We start from the raw sequence: 15,289 nt of genomic DNA on the forward strand, positions 1-15,289 counted from the left end.
GTTATGTTCTGCCTTACTAAGTCTTGCAGCAGCATCTGAAGTGGTCCAGCCAACCTCAGTGGAATCTTTCTTACTTTGTTTTTAACCGGTTCAACTCCAGACTTCAGTTTGATGTGATGTCAAGACACCAATTGTTTCCAAAATACGTGTGGGTACAACTCCACCAACTCTTGCCTTTTAAAGTCTATAGCTGATATTTGTTCCATCCTCCCTGGCTTTAACTCCATCCCAAATTCAGCCTAATCTCTCCAACTCAGAACAGGCTGCCCTTTATTCACCACATTCAGTTTGCCAATGATCACCCTATTATTAAACTTTATTTTCTCGAAAAACCAGCCTATCATGCCCAGTGGCAGCAGCAGCTTTTGGTGCCAACGGGGTGGGGGTAGGGTGGGTGAATTATAGGACACCATCGGGAAGCTGGGGGGCACACTGGGCACCAGCGGAAACTAGTGGGGTCAGTCACCCCCTCTGCCCACCTGGCTCCGGCACTGTACCCACATTCCTTTACTTTTGCAGACACTTCTGTTGCAACTGCCTGTCCATCTGGGTTCTTTGCCTTTTATTTGCTCCATATGCCTGCCCAGTTCATGCTTATAACTTCCCTGAAGGCATGATTGTTTACCCTACTGCATCCTTCTAAATCTATGTGCACGCTTGCGGCTTTTTCACCACGTGCACAATCCTTACTCTCCCTGTAACATCCACTCCCTGCCATTATATACCCAGAGCGCTCCCCTATGGGATCCCCCTCCTAAATATACCTTCTCTTAATTGCATGTGCTACCTCCCCAACCACGACCCCAATACCACTCTCTCCCATCCAGAGATGGCACATCTGCTACCTCAACTGGGTCTTTTTTCTATACCTCCTCTAAAGAAGGTCAGGTCCTGTAAGACCTCTACGGTGGTGGTGAGTGCATTATTCATAATGAATAACATACCATATACCTATGCCTTCACTGATGGCATGCCCATCCCTCATCCCGAACCACTTCTCCCTGCTAAAGCACTGAACTCTTGCTCGAATTGACCCCATCTATAGAAAACCTTAACCATGGGCGGCGATGCAGAATGCCTCGTGGACTGCAGTTGCATTGCAGAAGGGCAAAAGACTTCAGACTGCAATGCAGAATGCCACAGGGACTAAGGTGCAGTGTGGAATGACACACACACAGCAGTTTGCATTACAGAAGGGCTTCAGATAACAATGCAGATGGCACGTGGACGCAGGATGCAGTACAGAATGACATGGACTGTGGGGCTCATTGCACAATTGCCTCTGTAGTGCATGCTGCTGTGCAATATTGTCTATGGCCTCCGTGATGCAGTGGGCTGTCACATGGTTGTAGCTGCAGTGCAGAATGGGTATGGCACTTTGCATAGCGGTGCACCATGGAGCATGGACTGGGAGCTGCAATGAAGCATGCATCACGAACCTTGTGTTGTATGGCGGAAGGGAACATATATGAGTTGCTTTGCATCGTTTGAACTGCATCAGAGAAAGGTGCCTGGACTGTGGGCTTGAGTGCAAAATAGCTTGTACTTGTGTTGTGGCACGCGACACAAAAAGGCACAATAATTGTGTGCTGCAATGCAGGATCAGATGTGGATTGGGTGTTTCAGCGCAGAATGGAATTTGTACATCTGTAAACCCCTTCTCATTTCAAAGGCCTTAAGCTTGCTCTTGCAGAGTTCCTTAAGTGAACAACTGATCGCCTGCTCTTCGGGGATGTCAAACAACACCCGTACAGCATTGAAGAGGGCCTCATTACGAGGAGTGTGGTAGAGGGTTAATGGCACCGGGAGAGGTCCCGCTAAGGATGTCTGTTAAAACAAGGCGTCCTTAGCGGGACCCGCTAGCAGACCAGGATGCTAACAACAGGCCCGTCATTAAGAGGCCTGTTGTTAGCATCATCCCCATTCCCATTAAGCCCTATGAGGGCTCAAATGGGAATGGGGATGTACCGGGTCCGGGTTCCTGGAATGGGGGGAATACTGGGCCTTCCAAGATCGGAATGGCCTGGTATTTCCCCATTCCAGGAACCCAGACCCGGTACCCGGTATGGGGGTAGCCATGCCGCTAAAAGCGGCATAGCTACCTCCATACTTGTAATGAGGCCCAGTGGGCCTCGTTATAAGTTTGCCGGTCTGGGAACTACGGTGCCAGTAAGCATGCCAGTACCATAGTTCCCGGACTGGCAAACTACGAGTTGTGCTCGCGGGTGCCTTTCTGCCCACCAGGTCGGACCTGACAGGCAGAAAGGCACCCGCGAGCACAGCATGTCGGATGCACCGGCACCGTTATAATCGGTCCCGGTGCATCCAACCTCCCCATTCCCATTCAGCCGTATGGGGCCGAATGGGGAGCATCTTTTTCTGGTGCCCGTAAATGGGCAATTACCGGGTCCGGCAGGGCCGTAATGACCCAGTAATTGCCCATTCGCGGGCACCAGAAAAGAAATGACACAGGCGGCAGCCGTGCCTGTATCACAGGCACGGCTGCCGCCGACGTCATTATGAGACCCAGTGACTAATATCGAGACTGGGAACTAAATAAAGCATCAGTGGATATGCATATATTTCAAGAAAGGATCATGCTATGAAGGATAAAGAAGGGGACATGTTGCCATGTATATTAAGAGATTTCCCTCTAGGAAACATACTTCACACGCAGCTCTTGAGGTTCCACCGGAACCAAATATCAACAACTAGCAGTAATGGGCCCTGGAGGTGCAGAGAAGTGCACCATGGGTAACATTGTCTATGTAATTAGCCAGAGAGTATTGACATTTAGAAGAAAAGAGTCATACATTTAGGATTCAAACTTGGTAAGGCCTAGCTCGGGGGCGCTAGATGAAGTCTAGACTGGGGGCAAGCAGCCTCACCTCTAGTCACCTAAAGTACAGCTGTATGTGCATGCTTCAAAGATGGGCTCAGTGGGCGAGGATACACGGACTCCAAAACATGCAGACCAGGGCGACCTGCTGAAATTGAGGGTGATCACAGAATTTTGGCCGGTGTAGAAAGCTGAATGCACGGAGACATCCAGCCTCGCCAGTGGTGAGGCCGCGTTCTGCACTAGCGGATGGACAGTGTCAGGATTAGTCAGGCGAGTACAAAGGCAGCGAATATGGCAAGGGAAATGTGCACCCAGGAACTACGACTCAGGTATGCTAGAACCCAGGAGTGCAAATAGAGTGTGACATCAAAACCAATATATGAAAAGGGATGTGGGGTAAGCACCTGACCGCGAGGAAAGTCGGCAAGCGCCTTACCCCCAATTGCTGTTACAGGTACTGACAGCGCTAAACCCACGTGGAGGGCAAGCAATGACAGGATCTGTGTACTAACACTCTTGATGGTATTACATAAGGGAACTTAAGAACTGTACTCACGAGGACGAGATAAACCTCTTGAATGTCAGCTAGCCCACGAATCCTGTTGACGAAACTGGGACCCCGAAAGGCTAGAACAGCAATGGAAGGAAAACTAAATACCTAAGTGGGAATAGTGTTTACAAAATAGTGAGGAAAACATAAGCATTCACACAGGGGCTAGCTACTACCGCACACCACACCTAATAATCAAAGGGAAAATAAATGCAGAAGTGCAGTGGAAAACATGGAATGGATCCTCTAGAAAGTAAGGATCAGGAGCAGGGAAAAACGAAATAACCTATGCAAACTTCTCCCTACCCCTCCAAGGAAAAGACAGGAAACTAAACTAAGAGGAAGGCTAAGGCAAATGGGTAACAGCAGCAAAGGACAGAGTCAAAGAAATATAGAACACAGACAAACTGGGCTGCATCTAAAAGGGGAAAGCACTGAGAATTGCTGCCTGCAAACAGAGGAAGACAAAAAGGGAAATCAAGGGAGCAGAAATCAATTAGCGCATGAATCCGAAATTCAGGGCGGAGGAAACAAGAAAACAGGAACAAGGAAGTAGGTACAAAGGCAAGGAACCAGGAACCAGGGACTAGTCAAAAACAGGAACACTGCAAACGATGACCAGCGCTGGACTGAAGTAAGACTGAGGCTTTTAAAGCTGCTTAACGAGCACACGTCTCGGGTGTGCTGATTGCTGCACCTGCCGCCACAGCTGTTACCTATCCTCCACCCAACCTTGTGTTGCAAGGGTGGAGGTGGAGCAGTGGGCCAGGCATTCTGGGAAGCATAGTCATTTGGTTAAAGAAGCATGCTGGCTGCCAAAAACCAGGAATGGATCCGGAAGGGAAGTAGCTGGGAAAATAGGGATTTAGCGCTCCCAAATCATCACAGCACTGTAGCATAAAGTTCGGAGGAAAAGTCCAGTAGGGAATAAACCCCAAATCATGCCCCCAAATGGTGGGAACGGGAGCGAAGGGAGCGAGTCGTGACAGACAGATCTGGTCCATTAAAGAGGCACAGAACTGCGCGCATTGCCTCTTAATAAGCAAGGGTATGGGAAGGAGCGCACGGTTGTAAGGGATCCCTGAATAACAATTTTCAATGAACACCAAAGTTACGGAAACACCTTCAGAGATTTCACCATATGCAGTGTGTGTATATAATCATTTCCACAGTTCAATATAACTGTATTTTCAATATTTAGAACAGGAGGACTGGGCTCGTGGTGTCCCAGCTACAGTGGGCCATTTGGCCATCACATAACTTTGGAATTATCACTTTACCCTTTTTCACTGCAATCCATCTATCGGTGTGGCGGGCAACTGCATCATTTCCAGGCACGGTTTTGGATCCTATACTGCGCCTACATAGTACCACACCCGTGTTGTAATGTACTTGGAACAGATTATATCGCAAGGCAAGGATGAGCTGTAGACTCTAGTACTGAAAACCTCATGCACATAATATAAATGACTTAGTGCCACACCGTACTTTATTAGTACCATGTTTTACTCGACCATTTAACAGCTGTACTCCTTTGCAACGTATGTACCTTCTCAAGAACGTACTCAGTGACACACTGGGCCTCATTCCAAGTCAGGCGGTAAGAGATACCAGGCACTGGTAAGGAGACCGGTGCCAGTAATCCCTTACCGCCCGATTCCGAGGTCCCTTGGAGGGAACCAAAAAGGAAGTCTTGCGCCCGTTATTAGCACCCTCCCCATTCCCATTGAGCCCTATGGGGGCTCAAATGGGAATGGGGAATGGTTTGTTCAATGGGGATTTAACAGTCCCGCCATGGTCGGACTGCACCGGTAAGTCCCCCTTGAACAAGACCGGACTCAGACACGGTATGGGAGGCAGCCATGGTGCTAATAGCACCAATGCTACCGCCCATCTCGTAATGAGGCCCACTGTATTTTGTTAGTACCTTGCATTTCTATACCATGTAATTGTTCGTACTCCTTTGTAACTTATGTACCCCTCAAGAAATGCGCCTAAATGCATTTGGGCCAGGCGCACAATACAAATAAAATAAATACAAATACAAAATAATGTTTTATAGGACCTCACGGGCAAAGCTCTGGAGAGCCACAGCCTATGAAGTGCGAGAGTATTAAAGCACTATTGGCACCTACCCCATATGCACATGTAGTCATCGTCAAATCTGAAAGTTGAGCAGCATGGCATTGGTTCCTGCGAGCGCATACCTGTGTGTCTATGTCCGTCATAGTACTTCTGAGAGCCGTCCTCGCAGCTCTGTGACATGGACGCTGTGTTCACGAGAGCGATCTATTCTTGCCGTCTGTCTCGTGGAGGGAGGTGAATTGCCCCCCATCAAACTGTGTCTCAAGTGCAGAGTCCTGTCAGGGTGTTGCACTGTATACCCACACTATATTCTCAGTGTGTCTCGGTCCTCTCCTCTGGCGGCCACTCTTTCTCTCACAATACCTGGACTACTGGTCCCAACAGGCAGGCTACTTGCTTTTGGGCTGGGTGGTTGGCTGCGCCTGCGTGGTAATGAATTTGTAGCAAATGTGTCCGGCTTCCCTTTCCTGGTGCCTGCCTGCCTGCCCGAATAGTGGCTCCAGATAGTCTGGGCCTGGGCTGGGTGAGCCCGGGGAAATGGAAACTTGGAAAAGTCTGTCATGCCATTCACAGCATAGTGTGATTTTCATGATGAAATCTAACACCAAACACTGGATGATCATGATGAACATGTCGGTTTTGCCAAACGGATGGGCTCATCATCCCACTCCCAGGCAGGCAAAGAAGGTAAGCAGGTGGGTCAAAAAGGCTGAAGGGCTGCTGCGTGCAGCCGTGGTGCGTGCAGACATGATTTAATTAATTGAAATGAATGACGGACACTCCGAGTGGAGCACCGCCGGCCCGCCAGTCCATATGGAGCCAACTGGGGGGAGGTGAGGGGGCGCACCAGGGTGGAGCCAGAGCGTGCAAGTTCCCCCTTGCCTCCCTCTGTTTCTGCCACTGATCATGTCTAATAATGGCCTGAATATCCACACTCAGATTTGGTGACTGGATTAAGAGTCTTGACAACATCCTCTAGCTATCCTTGGTACATGCTGTGTGGTATCATAGTAGCGGCGACCCAGAGGCTGCCATCAACGGCCTAGTCATGTAAGCAATTGTCACCTCACACATTGGCCTCTCTAGCTTTGTAAATTCACTATGGTCTTCATCATATTACAAGTACATCTCTTCTGTGATCATGTTCAATTGCTGCCTCTTCATCTTCAGTTCATGCACTTGTGCTTTCTTAAATGTCACTGGGCCTAGTAAGATTGCTGTTTTCTTTTTGTTCTCCCTTGTTCCCCTCCCTTTTGCCTGGTCATGCTCTGAAACACTTGTGTACCAGAGCGATATAAATAAAATATCATATCATATCATATCAAGATACTGGCATTCTCCCTTATGGCAGCGACTTCTTTTTTTCCATTTGGCTTGTTCAATTTACGAATTCCTACAGGCTTTAACAATACACATATATTGCAAATCTTTCCAATTGCAAAACATGACTTGAAGGTTGCAATATGATCACTTGCCCCCGCCTATAACACTTTATATTGGAACGTTGCTTTTCTGTATTTTTGTATTGAATCTTGTCTCCATCTCCATTGCTTAGTGAAGCACACACATCTTCCGTTGGCTTGTCGTTTGTTAACTTCTTACATGCCTCTGATGATCTTTCAATGCTCTTCGCTGTGCAAATGATTTCATCAAGGGTGGGCTCAGATTCTTCCCATATTCTCTCTTTTATTTGATGTGTGCATCACTCTTTGATCCCTCAACACTTCATTAAGAAATTGCCCAAAATTGCAAGTAGTAAGAATTCCCTGTAGCAGCACTGGGAACTCGTCAATGGACTCTACGGGTAGTTGGTCCCTTGTATAAAATGCATGTCTCTCTAGTGTTGACTTTCGTGATTGCCCCAGGCCGCCCCTCACGTCACACACGCACCTGTCTTAATAACTCTCAGACATGTCTGCTCTGTTCAGGGTCCCGGCTGCGAATGACGCCTTTCCGGTGCCTCTTTATTTTAACTCGCGCATGCGTATAAACAAGTAATACGTACGCACTGTACCATTCTTCCTTTTCTTTAAATGAAAACGAAACAGTAACATAACAAATATGCAACAACTCAACATGAGTCAACTTGTATTACCACCCCATCTGTTTAGGCACCAGTGTCCATGATGTAGTCCTAGAAGCGGGCTGGACGCCTCTCTGCTCGGGTACCTCCGACTGTCGTCGTGGGGCGGACGTGGCAAGTCCATTGGTAGAGGATCCCCTCCACTGTCATACCCCTCAGTTGTCGGGGTGACCCCTGCATTCTCAGGCTCCTGGGCCTCTTGAGTTCCTTCGGGCGGGTTGCCTTCACTTTTTGAATATTTTATTTAATCTACGCATGAAACTTTTCGCTTCTCCATTGGCTCTTGGACAGAGAGGTGTCACTTTTCGATGTCTGATGCCGCAGTCCTCCATGTACTTGGCAAATTGCTGCCCCTGGAACGGCAGGCCATTGTCCGAGCAAAGTTCGTACGGAAAACCCATGTGTGGCAATCATTTTCTCCAGAGCTAATATGGTGTGGTCACACGCCATAGACTCCACCAGCTCGATCTCCGGGTACCTGGACCACTGGTCCACTACTGCTAGAAAATACATCCCCCGTCCCGTGGACCCAAATTCCACGTGCACGGTTCCCCATGGCTGCTTGCTTCTTTCCATGGATTGTATTGTGGGTCCCCTCTCGACAGGACTGGGAGCTTGACATGGAATGGATAGGCGCACATATTCGTCCACGCGCCTATCTAGATCCGTAAAGCATGCCTTGGCTCTCAAGCGTGCTTTAGTTTTCGCTGTGCCCTGGTGTCCTTTGTGGGCTAGTTCCAATACTTTCACCACTAGGGTGCGAGGTATGACAATTTGACAATTTGCTGTCCCCTCAACAGTCCCTCTTCTGACATCGAGAACTCGTTTCGGGCCTTCCACAGTGCCTGCAAGTTTTGTTGCGCCTGCGTCTCTCTTCTGGTGTTGTTGGCTAGAACTTCTTTCAAATCCCCGCTGTCCATGGCTGCCTGAATGATCTGAAACACCTCGTCCTTTTTCAAAGCTATCACTATCTCTTGAATTGATAACGCCACGTGCATGGCTGCTTCCACGACATTAGAGACCATTTCGATACATTCATCCACCTGCAGTTTTTCTTGCATACAGCCAGCCCCTGGGTGACGAGACAGATAGTTAGCAAGATTGTTGGTGCCTGGTCGGTATTTTAGTTTTACCCCATATTCAATAAGTGATAACATCCACCGCTCAATCCGAGGGGATGGCTTCGAGGAGCCGCCTGCCATGATGGGGATCAGTGGTTTGTAATCTGTGATGACCACCACAGGTTTCCCCAAGATGTAAAGTCTGAAATGCGTACACCCCCACCGGATGGCCAGTGCCTCTCTTTCAATCTGTGAATACCTTTTTTCCATATCCGATAGAGCCTTGCTGGCATACGCGATGGGATGCGTCTGTCCTTGGGTATCTGCCTGTAGTAGCACCGCGCCGAGTCCTACTGGGCTGGCGTCCACCACGATCTCTGACTCCCTCTCGGGATTAAAGTACGCCATCATTTCACTGCCCGTTAATGCAGTTTTAATATCGGTGAATGCTTTCTGCTCTCTGGTGGTCCATGCCCAGACGACATCGTTCTTGGTAAGCGCCCTCAACGGCTCAGACAAAGGCGCCATATCCCGGATGAACTGGCCACAGTAGTTCACCATACCTAAGAAACTTCTGACCTCCGAGGGGGTTTCTGGGTCCTTCTTGTATGTACCGCACTTTCTCTGGGTCCGGGGATATGCCCCCTGCGTGGAAAATAAACCCAAAAAACTCAATTTGTTCTTTGTAAAACTCCCATTTGTCCTTGTGTAACGTGAGACCTAGGTTTTTGATTCTGTCCAATGTCTTTTCTAGTCTTTTCATGTGTTCCGCTTCTGAGGAAGCAAAGACCAGGATATTTTCACTTAAGTTTATGACGCCTTTTAGTCCGGCCAGGGCACCTCGAATGACGTTTTGAAAAACTTTGTCCGCTGACGAGACGCCAAAACGTAACCTTTTGAACTGATAGAGTCCCTCATGTGTAGTGAAAGTAGTAATATAGCGGGACTCAGGGTGTAGCTCCAACTGATGATACCCAGAACGGAGGTCCAATTTAGAGAACACTCTGGCACCTTGGAGTTTGCCCACTATATCATCCAATGTCGGCGTGAGGTGCCTCTCTCGTCTGATTGACATATTAGGCAGCAGCATATCGACACAAATGCGTACGGCCCCAGGCTGTTTGGGTTTCAGCGCTACCACAATTGGGGACACCCATGGGTGGGGCCTTCTACCTTTTCAATAATGTCCATATCCATCAAAGCCTGTAATTCTTTTTCGACTTGCGCCCTTAGGTGAAATGGTATTCTCCTGTGATTTAGTGCCGTTGGCCTCACCGACTTGTCGAAGTGGAGATGGATGGGGTCCCCCTTAAGCTTGCCCACACCTCTGAAAATGTCTGCATAGCGTCCCATGAGGTGATCAATGTCTGTCTGGTACACCGACACAGTGAAATGGACAATGTCCAGGGACTCTGAGGCCGCACAGCTCAGTAGTGAATGGGAGCTCACTTCCGTGACAAAGAATCTGGCCTTTATAGTGTTCTGTCCATGGGTGACGGACGCCACAAATGCCCCATTTATTGGTAGGGGTGTGTCTCCCCCAAAGGTGTGGATTCTTGCTTTGGTGCCCTCAAGCCCTGGCGGGCCTGGTAGACCCTCATAATGTTCCACCGCTAAAACACAGACTGATGCTCCTGTGTCAATTAATACTGGGGTTGGGGTATCCCCGATGTTGACCATACGGGTAGGTTGCCTCCGCTTCCTTGCGCCCAACGCTACATTGGATATGAAAAATACTTCCTCTTCATCCTCCTCCTCTTCTGCAATGTCCGGTTCTTGTAGACCTTGTTCTATTGCTGTAACATTTTTTGATTTTCTTGCATTACCACTGCCAACCCTCGCTGGGCCCCTGGACGTGGCCACTGGTGTCGCTGCCCTGCACACTCTTTTATAATGTCCTGGCACGCTACATCTACCACATACTCTTGTCTCTGATGGACACTCGCCCATATGACAGAGATCATAACCACAGTACTGGCATCAATGCGGGCTGTTGGAGTTTTGAGAACCTTCAGGCCTTTTCTGACCCCACTGCGGCTTTGTAGGGGCTGATAGACCAATGGCAAAAGCGTCTCCACTTTTCCCCGGGCGAACAGCTGCATCCATCCAAACTCCCCTGCTCTATGCCAGCTCATATGCACGCCCAATGTCGAGAATTTGTGCTAGCGTTAGGCCAGGCTCACAGAGAATCTGTCTTCTCAGCTTTCCCGAGCTGCACCCTTGAAAAAGTTGGTTGCGTACCATGCCTTCCTCATTCTCCCACCTGCAGGTGCTGGACAATTTTCTTAACCTCCCACAGAACTGGTCCAATGACTCATCCCCCAACTGCTTCTCCGCACACATGACAAACCTGTCATAATCCATATTTGCTAGAGGTAGGAAATGATTTTGTAGGGCCATCTTGACAGCCGCATATGTCGTCACATGTGAGTTCAAAGATTCAAATGTCCGGTGCACCTCCGATCCTGCCGAATACAGCATAGTTGCTACCTTTGCGTCATCCTCCGTCTCACCGGTTGCCCTAAAGAACATTTCCAGCTTCTTTACCCATAACAACCATTTGGGGCCGTGCTTGGATGTGGTTCCTGAAAAATCCAATTCTGGCATAGGTGAGAAAGTACCGGTTTGTCTGCGTGGCACTGGCGCTGGAGTAACAGCAGCATCATCCTGTTCTCCCATGCTGTCAGATGGCACAAGCACCCCACTTTAGTGGCCCCAAGTCTGTCCCCTTCTTGCGATGACACACTCCCCACTCACTTGATTCTTCAGTGTGCCATGCTCAGGTAGCACCTTTTGCTGGTGTTCGTCACAATGGCAGGATCAGCACCTGTTGCTGTGGTCTTCACAGTTGCAGGATTATGCTCTTCACAGTTGAAGGATTATGGTACAATGAGATACCAAAAACATCACTTTAAATGTTGTAAATCACGGCCATCAGGGGTCCGATAGCCATGAAGGTTCCAAAAATTACATTCTGATGTAACATGATCGGCGCACGAGCACCCTTTCAGGCCGCAACCGTTGTGTTAGATGTGCCAAAATGGCAGCCAACTTGCCACATAGGAATCAGCGTTTCGTGAGCATGTCTGATCACCTCATTCCGGGTTAATGTGAGGATTCCGCCCACCCCACTTAGCACTTCCCTCGTCGGCATTGTTGACTTTCGTGATTGCCCCAGGGTGCCCCTCACTTCACACACGCACCTGTCTTAATAACACTCAGACACGTCTGCTCTGTTCAGGGTCCCGGCGGCGAATGCCGCCTTCCGGTGCCTCTTTATTTTAACTCGCATGCACAACCTGAAACGAGGCTCATGCATGCATATAAACAAGTAATACACACCGTAACATCTAGCATTACACTTTCATTCTTCTTGTACTTCTTCTCCATTTGAGCTACTACCTCTTTGTATACATTGAGGCTATCTCCATCCTGTGCTTCTAATGCTCGGGACAAGTGTCTTCACACCTCCTGGCCTCCTGAGCCTAGATTGTGCATGAAAATTGCGCTCTTTCAAGATGCAGATAACCTGTTGCCATTTATGGCTTCTAAGTAGGTACCAAATTCTGCCTTTCAGCTTCCCCAAGGCACAGGAGGACACACCAGGTTTGTAGACATTGTAGCAGAGGCTCCAAATGCTCCATCATACTTTTGCTTGTAAAAAGGCGCTCCAAGTAACAGAAAACCCTGGAGTGCCCCCTTCAAATTACATGTAATATCAGGAACAGGGGAACCCACAGTAGGGGCACTGTCCTGCAGACTGCATGTTTGAAGTTTGTATTATAATTTGATTCTCTCTCCATATCAATTAAATCCACAACACTTCTGTGAATCAGTCCCCTAGTATTTGGAGCAGGCCTGGGAGAGTGGTAATGGGCATGTAGTTGGAAGGAATAGAGGGGTCTAAAGAAGGTTTTTTTAGGAGGGGGAGTACCCAGGTTTCCTTGAGGCTGACAGGTAATGTGCTTGTGGAGAAGGAAGAGTTTATGAATTTAATGGAAGAGTTTATGAATTGAATGATGATCAGTGTTAGGAGTTCAGCGCAGTTTTGATAATGGAGGCAGGACATATATCTCCTTTGCATCTTAAGGGTTTTAGTCTTTTGATGATAGCTAGGGCTTCTATCTCTGAGATCTCTTTGAATTGGAACTGGGGGATCACAGGGTTATGGCTGTTTCGGGAGGTAGTTGAGGCTGAAGTAAGGTGGTGTAGTTGGCAGTTGGCTTGATTGCTTAGAGTTTTTTTGTTCAGGGTGTTGATTTTGTTAAGCATTGCCTTTTGGATACTTGCGCACCATGCTTCATCCTTAGTAAGGGTGGGGGAGGGATGGCGGGGTCTCAAGTTCTATAAAGATGGAGAAGATCTCTCTGGTATCAGATTTAGCAACTGGAATTTGGGTATTGAAAGCAGTAGATTTTACTTAGACGATAGCTATCTGATAGAGCTTAGATATGTTGGTTAATTCTCCTTTCTGGGGAGTCTGATATTTTTTTTCGCTACATTAGTTCTGCCTAATGTTTTTTGTTATGCAATTCTAAGAGGTCAGAGGTAAACCAAGAGTTAGAATGTTTGATCGGTTTAGCTTTGTGAGAACCTAGTCGGGCACTGGTGTTAACTGCTATAGATGTAGAGGCATATATGCCTGCTAGTTTGTTGGGGTCGTTTGACAACGGAGGTTTGAGGCTGGGTGAGTCCAGCCAGGGCAGGATGCTTTCTTTGGTGATTTCCATGAGCTGTGAGCGAGTGCCGGAGGTAGTGGGATGGCAGAGAATTTGGGTTTCTTCGGGTGAGGGATGGAGAGATTGATAATACGGTGGTCAGACCATGGGTAGGAGGTGTTGGAGCTGATCAAGACCTGGCAGCTGAGGTCGGCGATCCAGTCCAGTGTGCAGCCCTTTGCATGGGTGGGGTTGGTGATGCAGTGTCTGAAGCCTAGAGTTGCAAGGGCGTTGGCCAGTGAGGTGGCTTGAGGGTCTTTCGGGTCATTAAGGACCAGGTTTTGGTCTGCCATGAGAATGATTTTAGATGACGCTTTGATGATATCTTCCAAGATGTGGAGGAGGTGGTCTTCAAAGCTTAGTAGTGGCCCTGGCAGGCAGTCAATTAGGTAGATAGTGATAGTGGAGGTAGGTGTGGGGGAAATCTTAAAGGAGAGTATCTCTATATTTTCTTTGAGGGTGGTTTTAGCCTGACTAATGAGGAGGGAGTCTCTTGCCACAAGGATGACACCACCTCCTCTGGAGGTCTGACTGTCATTCCTATAGATTGTGTAGCCGGAGGGGATGGCAAAGGATAGTGCAGGACCTGATGCTTCATGAAGCCAGGTTTCTGAGATGGATAGGGCGTCTAGTTTGTGGGTGGTAATGAGATCATTCATTTCAAGAGCGTGTGCAGGTACGGAGCATGCATTGGTAAGAGCACAGGTTAAGAAGGGTTACTTAGCTAAGGGGGAATCTGCTTTTTGCCCTTTGCAGCTGCGGCACCATGGGCTGAGGTGGGGAGTGCACATTATCAGTAGACATAGCCTTGGTAGAGGGCTCAAGCAACTCTGAGAGACTGCAGTCCTGTGAGAGTTTGGTGGCATTGAGCGTGGCAGCTTTTTTACATAGGGGGTCAGCAGTGGCATTCGCAATACCAGGTGACTCAGAGGTCTGCAAACAAGCAAGTGTGTGATGACACCAGCCATGTTCACAACTTTAGCTACATCATTGAAAGGGGTGTCAACATAGGCACAAGGCATGTGCACAACTTTAGCTACATCATTGCAAGGGGGTCAACATAGGCACAAGGCATGTTCACATCTTTAGCAACATAATTGCAAGGAGGGTCAACATAGGCACAAGGCATGTTCACAACTTTAGCTACATCAATGCAAGGGGACAAGCATAGGCACAAGGCATGTTCACAACTTTAACAACATTTCTGCAATGGGTGTTGACGTTGGTAACAGCAATGCCAGGTGCCTTTGAGAGCATTGAGTGGGTCAGTAGCAGAGGCAACATGGGTACAATTGGCTTTATTTATGGACTGGCTAGTGCTGTCAATGCTAATGGTGTCAATGCCAGAAGTATAGGCTTACCCGTCGTAGAAGAGGTGCGGTTGACACAGTTAGTGAGACAGCCATAATAGGGGAGCATAGCAAAGCAGGGGAGAGGAGTAAGAGAGAGGGTGGCAATGAGCGGGACAACAGAGTGGCTTCAGCATGTACTTTAGACCATGGTAGCTTTTACTAACACTTTAGGGTTGACATTTATGCACAGAGGAGAAGAGTCAATACTGGCAGTTGAGTATGTGCAGTTAAAAGGATTTGAGACAGGACTTACCTTTGTACGTACCGATATGGGTGCCTGAGGTATTGGTTTCAGCAGGATGTCCATCTTAACATGGTATCGGGCGTTGGTGGGCAAAGAATCTGACTCTGCTAAATACGTGGCAGCTGACAGTGTTTCACACGAGGGAGTGACAGTGTTGGGAGATGGTGTGCTGTGCTCTGGTGGAGGGTGGATGGCACAGTATTCACTCAGAGACAAGCAATATGCAGCCTGGATTGGAGCGGACACACCAGAAGTGGTGAGGGCCGGGTGCCTGAGGTTCCGTGACTTATCTGGCAAAGAGGATCTTAGGGCAGAAGGATGGCGCAGGAGTGAGGCGGCCTGCTTGTGAAAGAG

This window comes from Ambystoma mexicanum, chromosome 5p, assembly GCF_040938575.1.
Source record: "Ambystoma mexicanum isolate Mex_15411 chromosome 5p, UKY_AmexF1_1, whole genome shotgun sequence".
NCBI lineage: Eukaryota > Metazoa > Chordata > Amphibia > Caudata > Ambystomatidae > Ambystoma > Ambystoma mexicanum.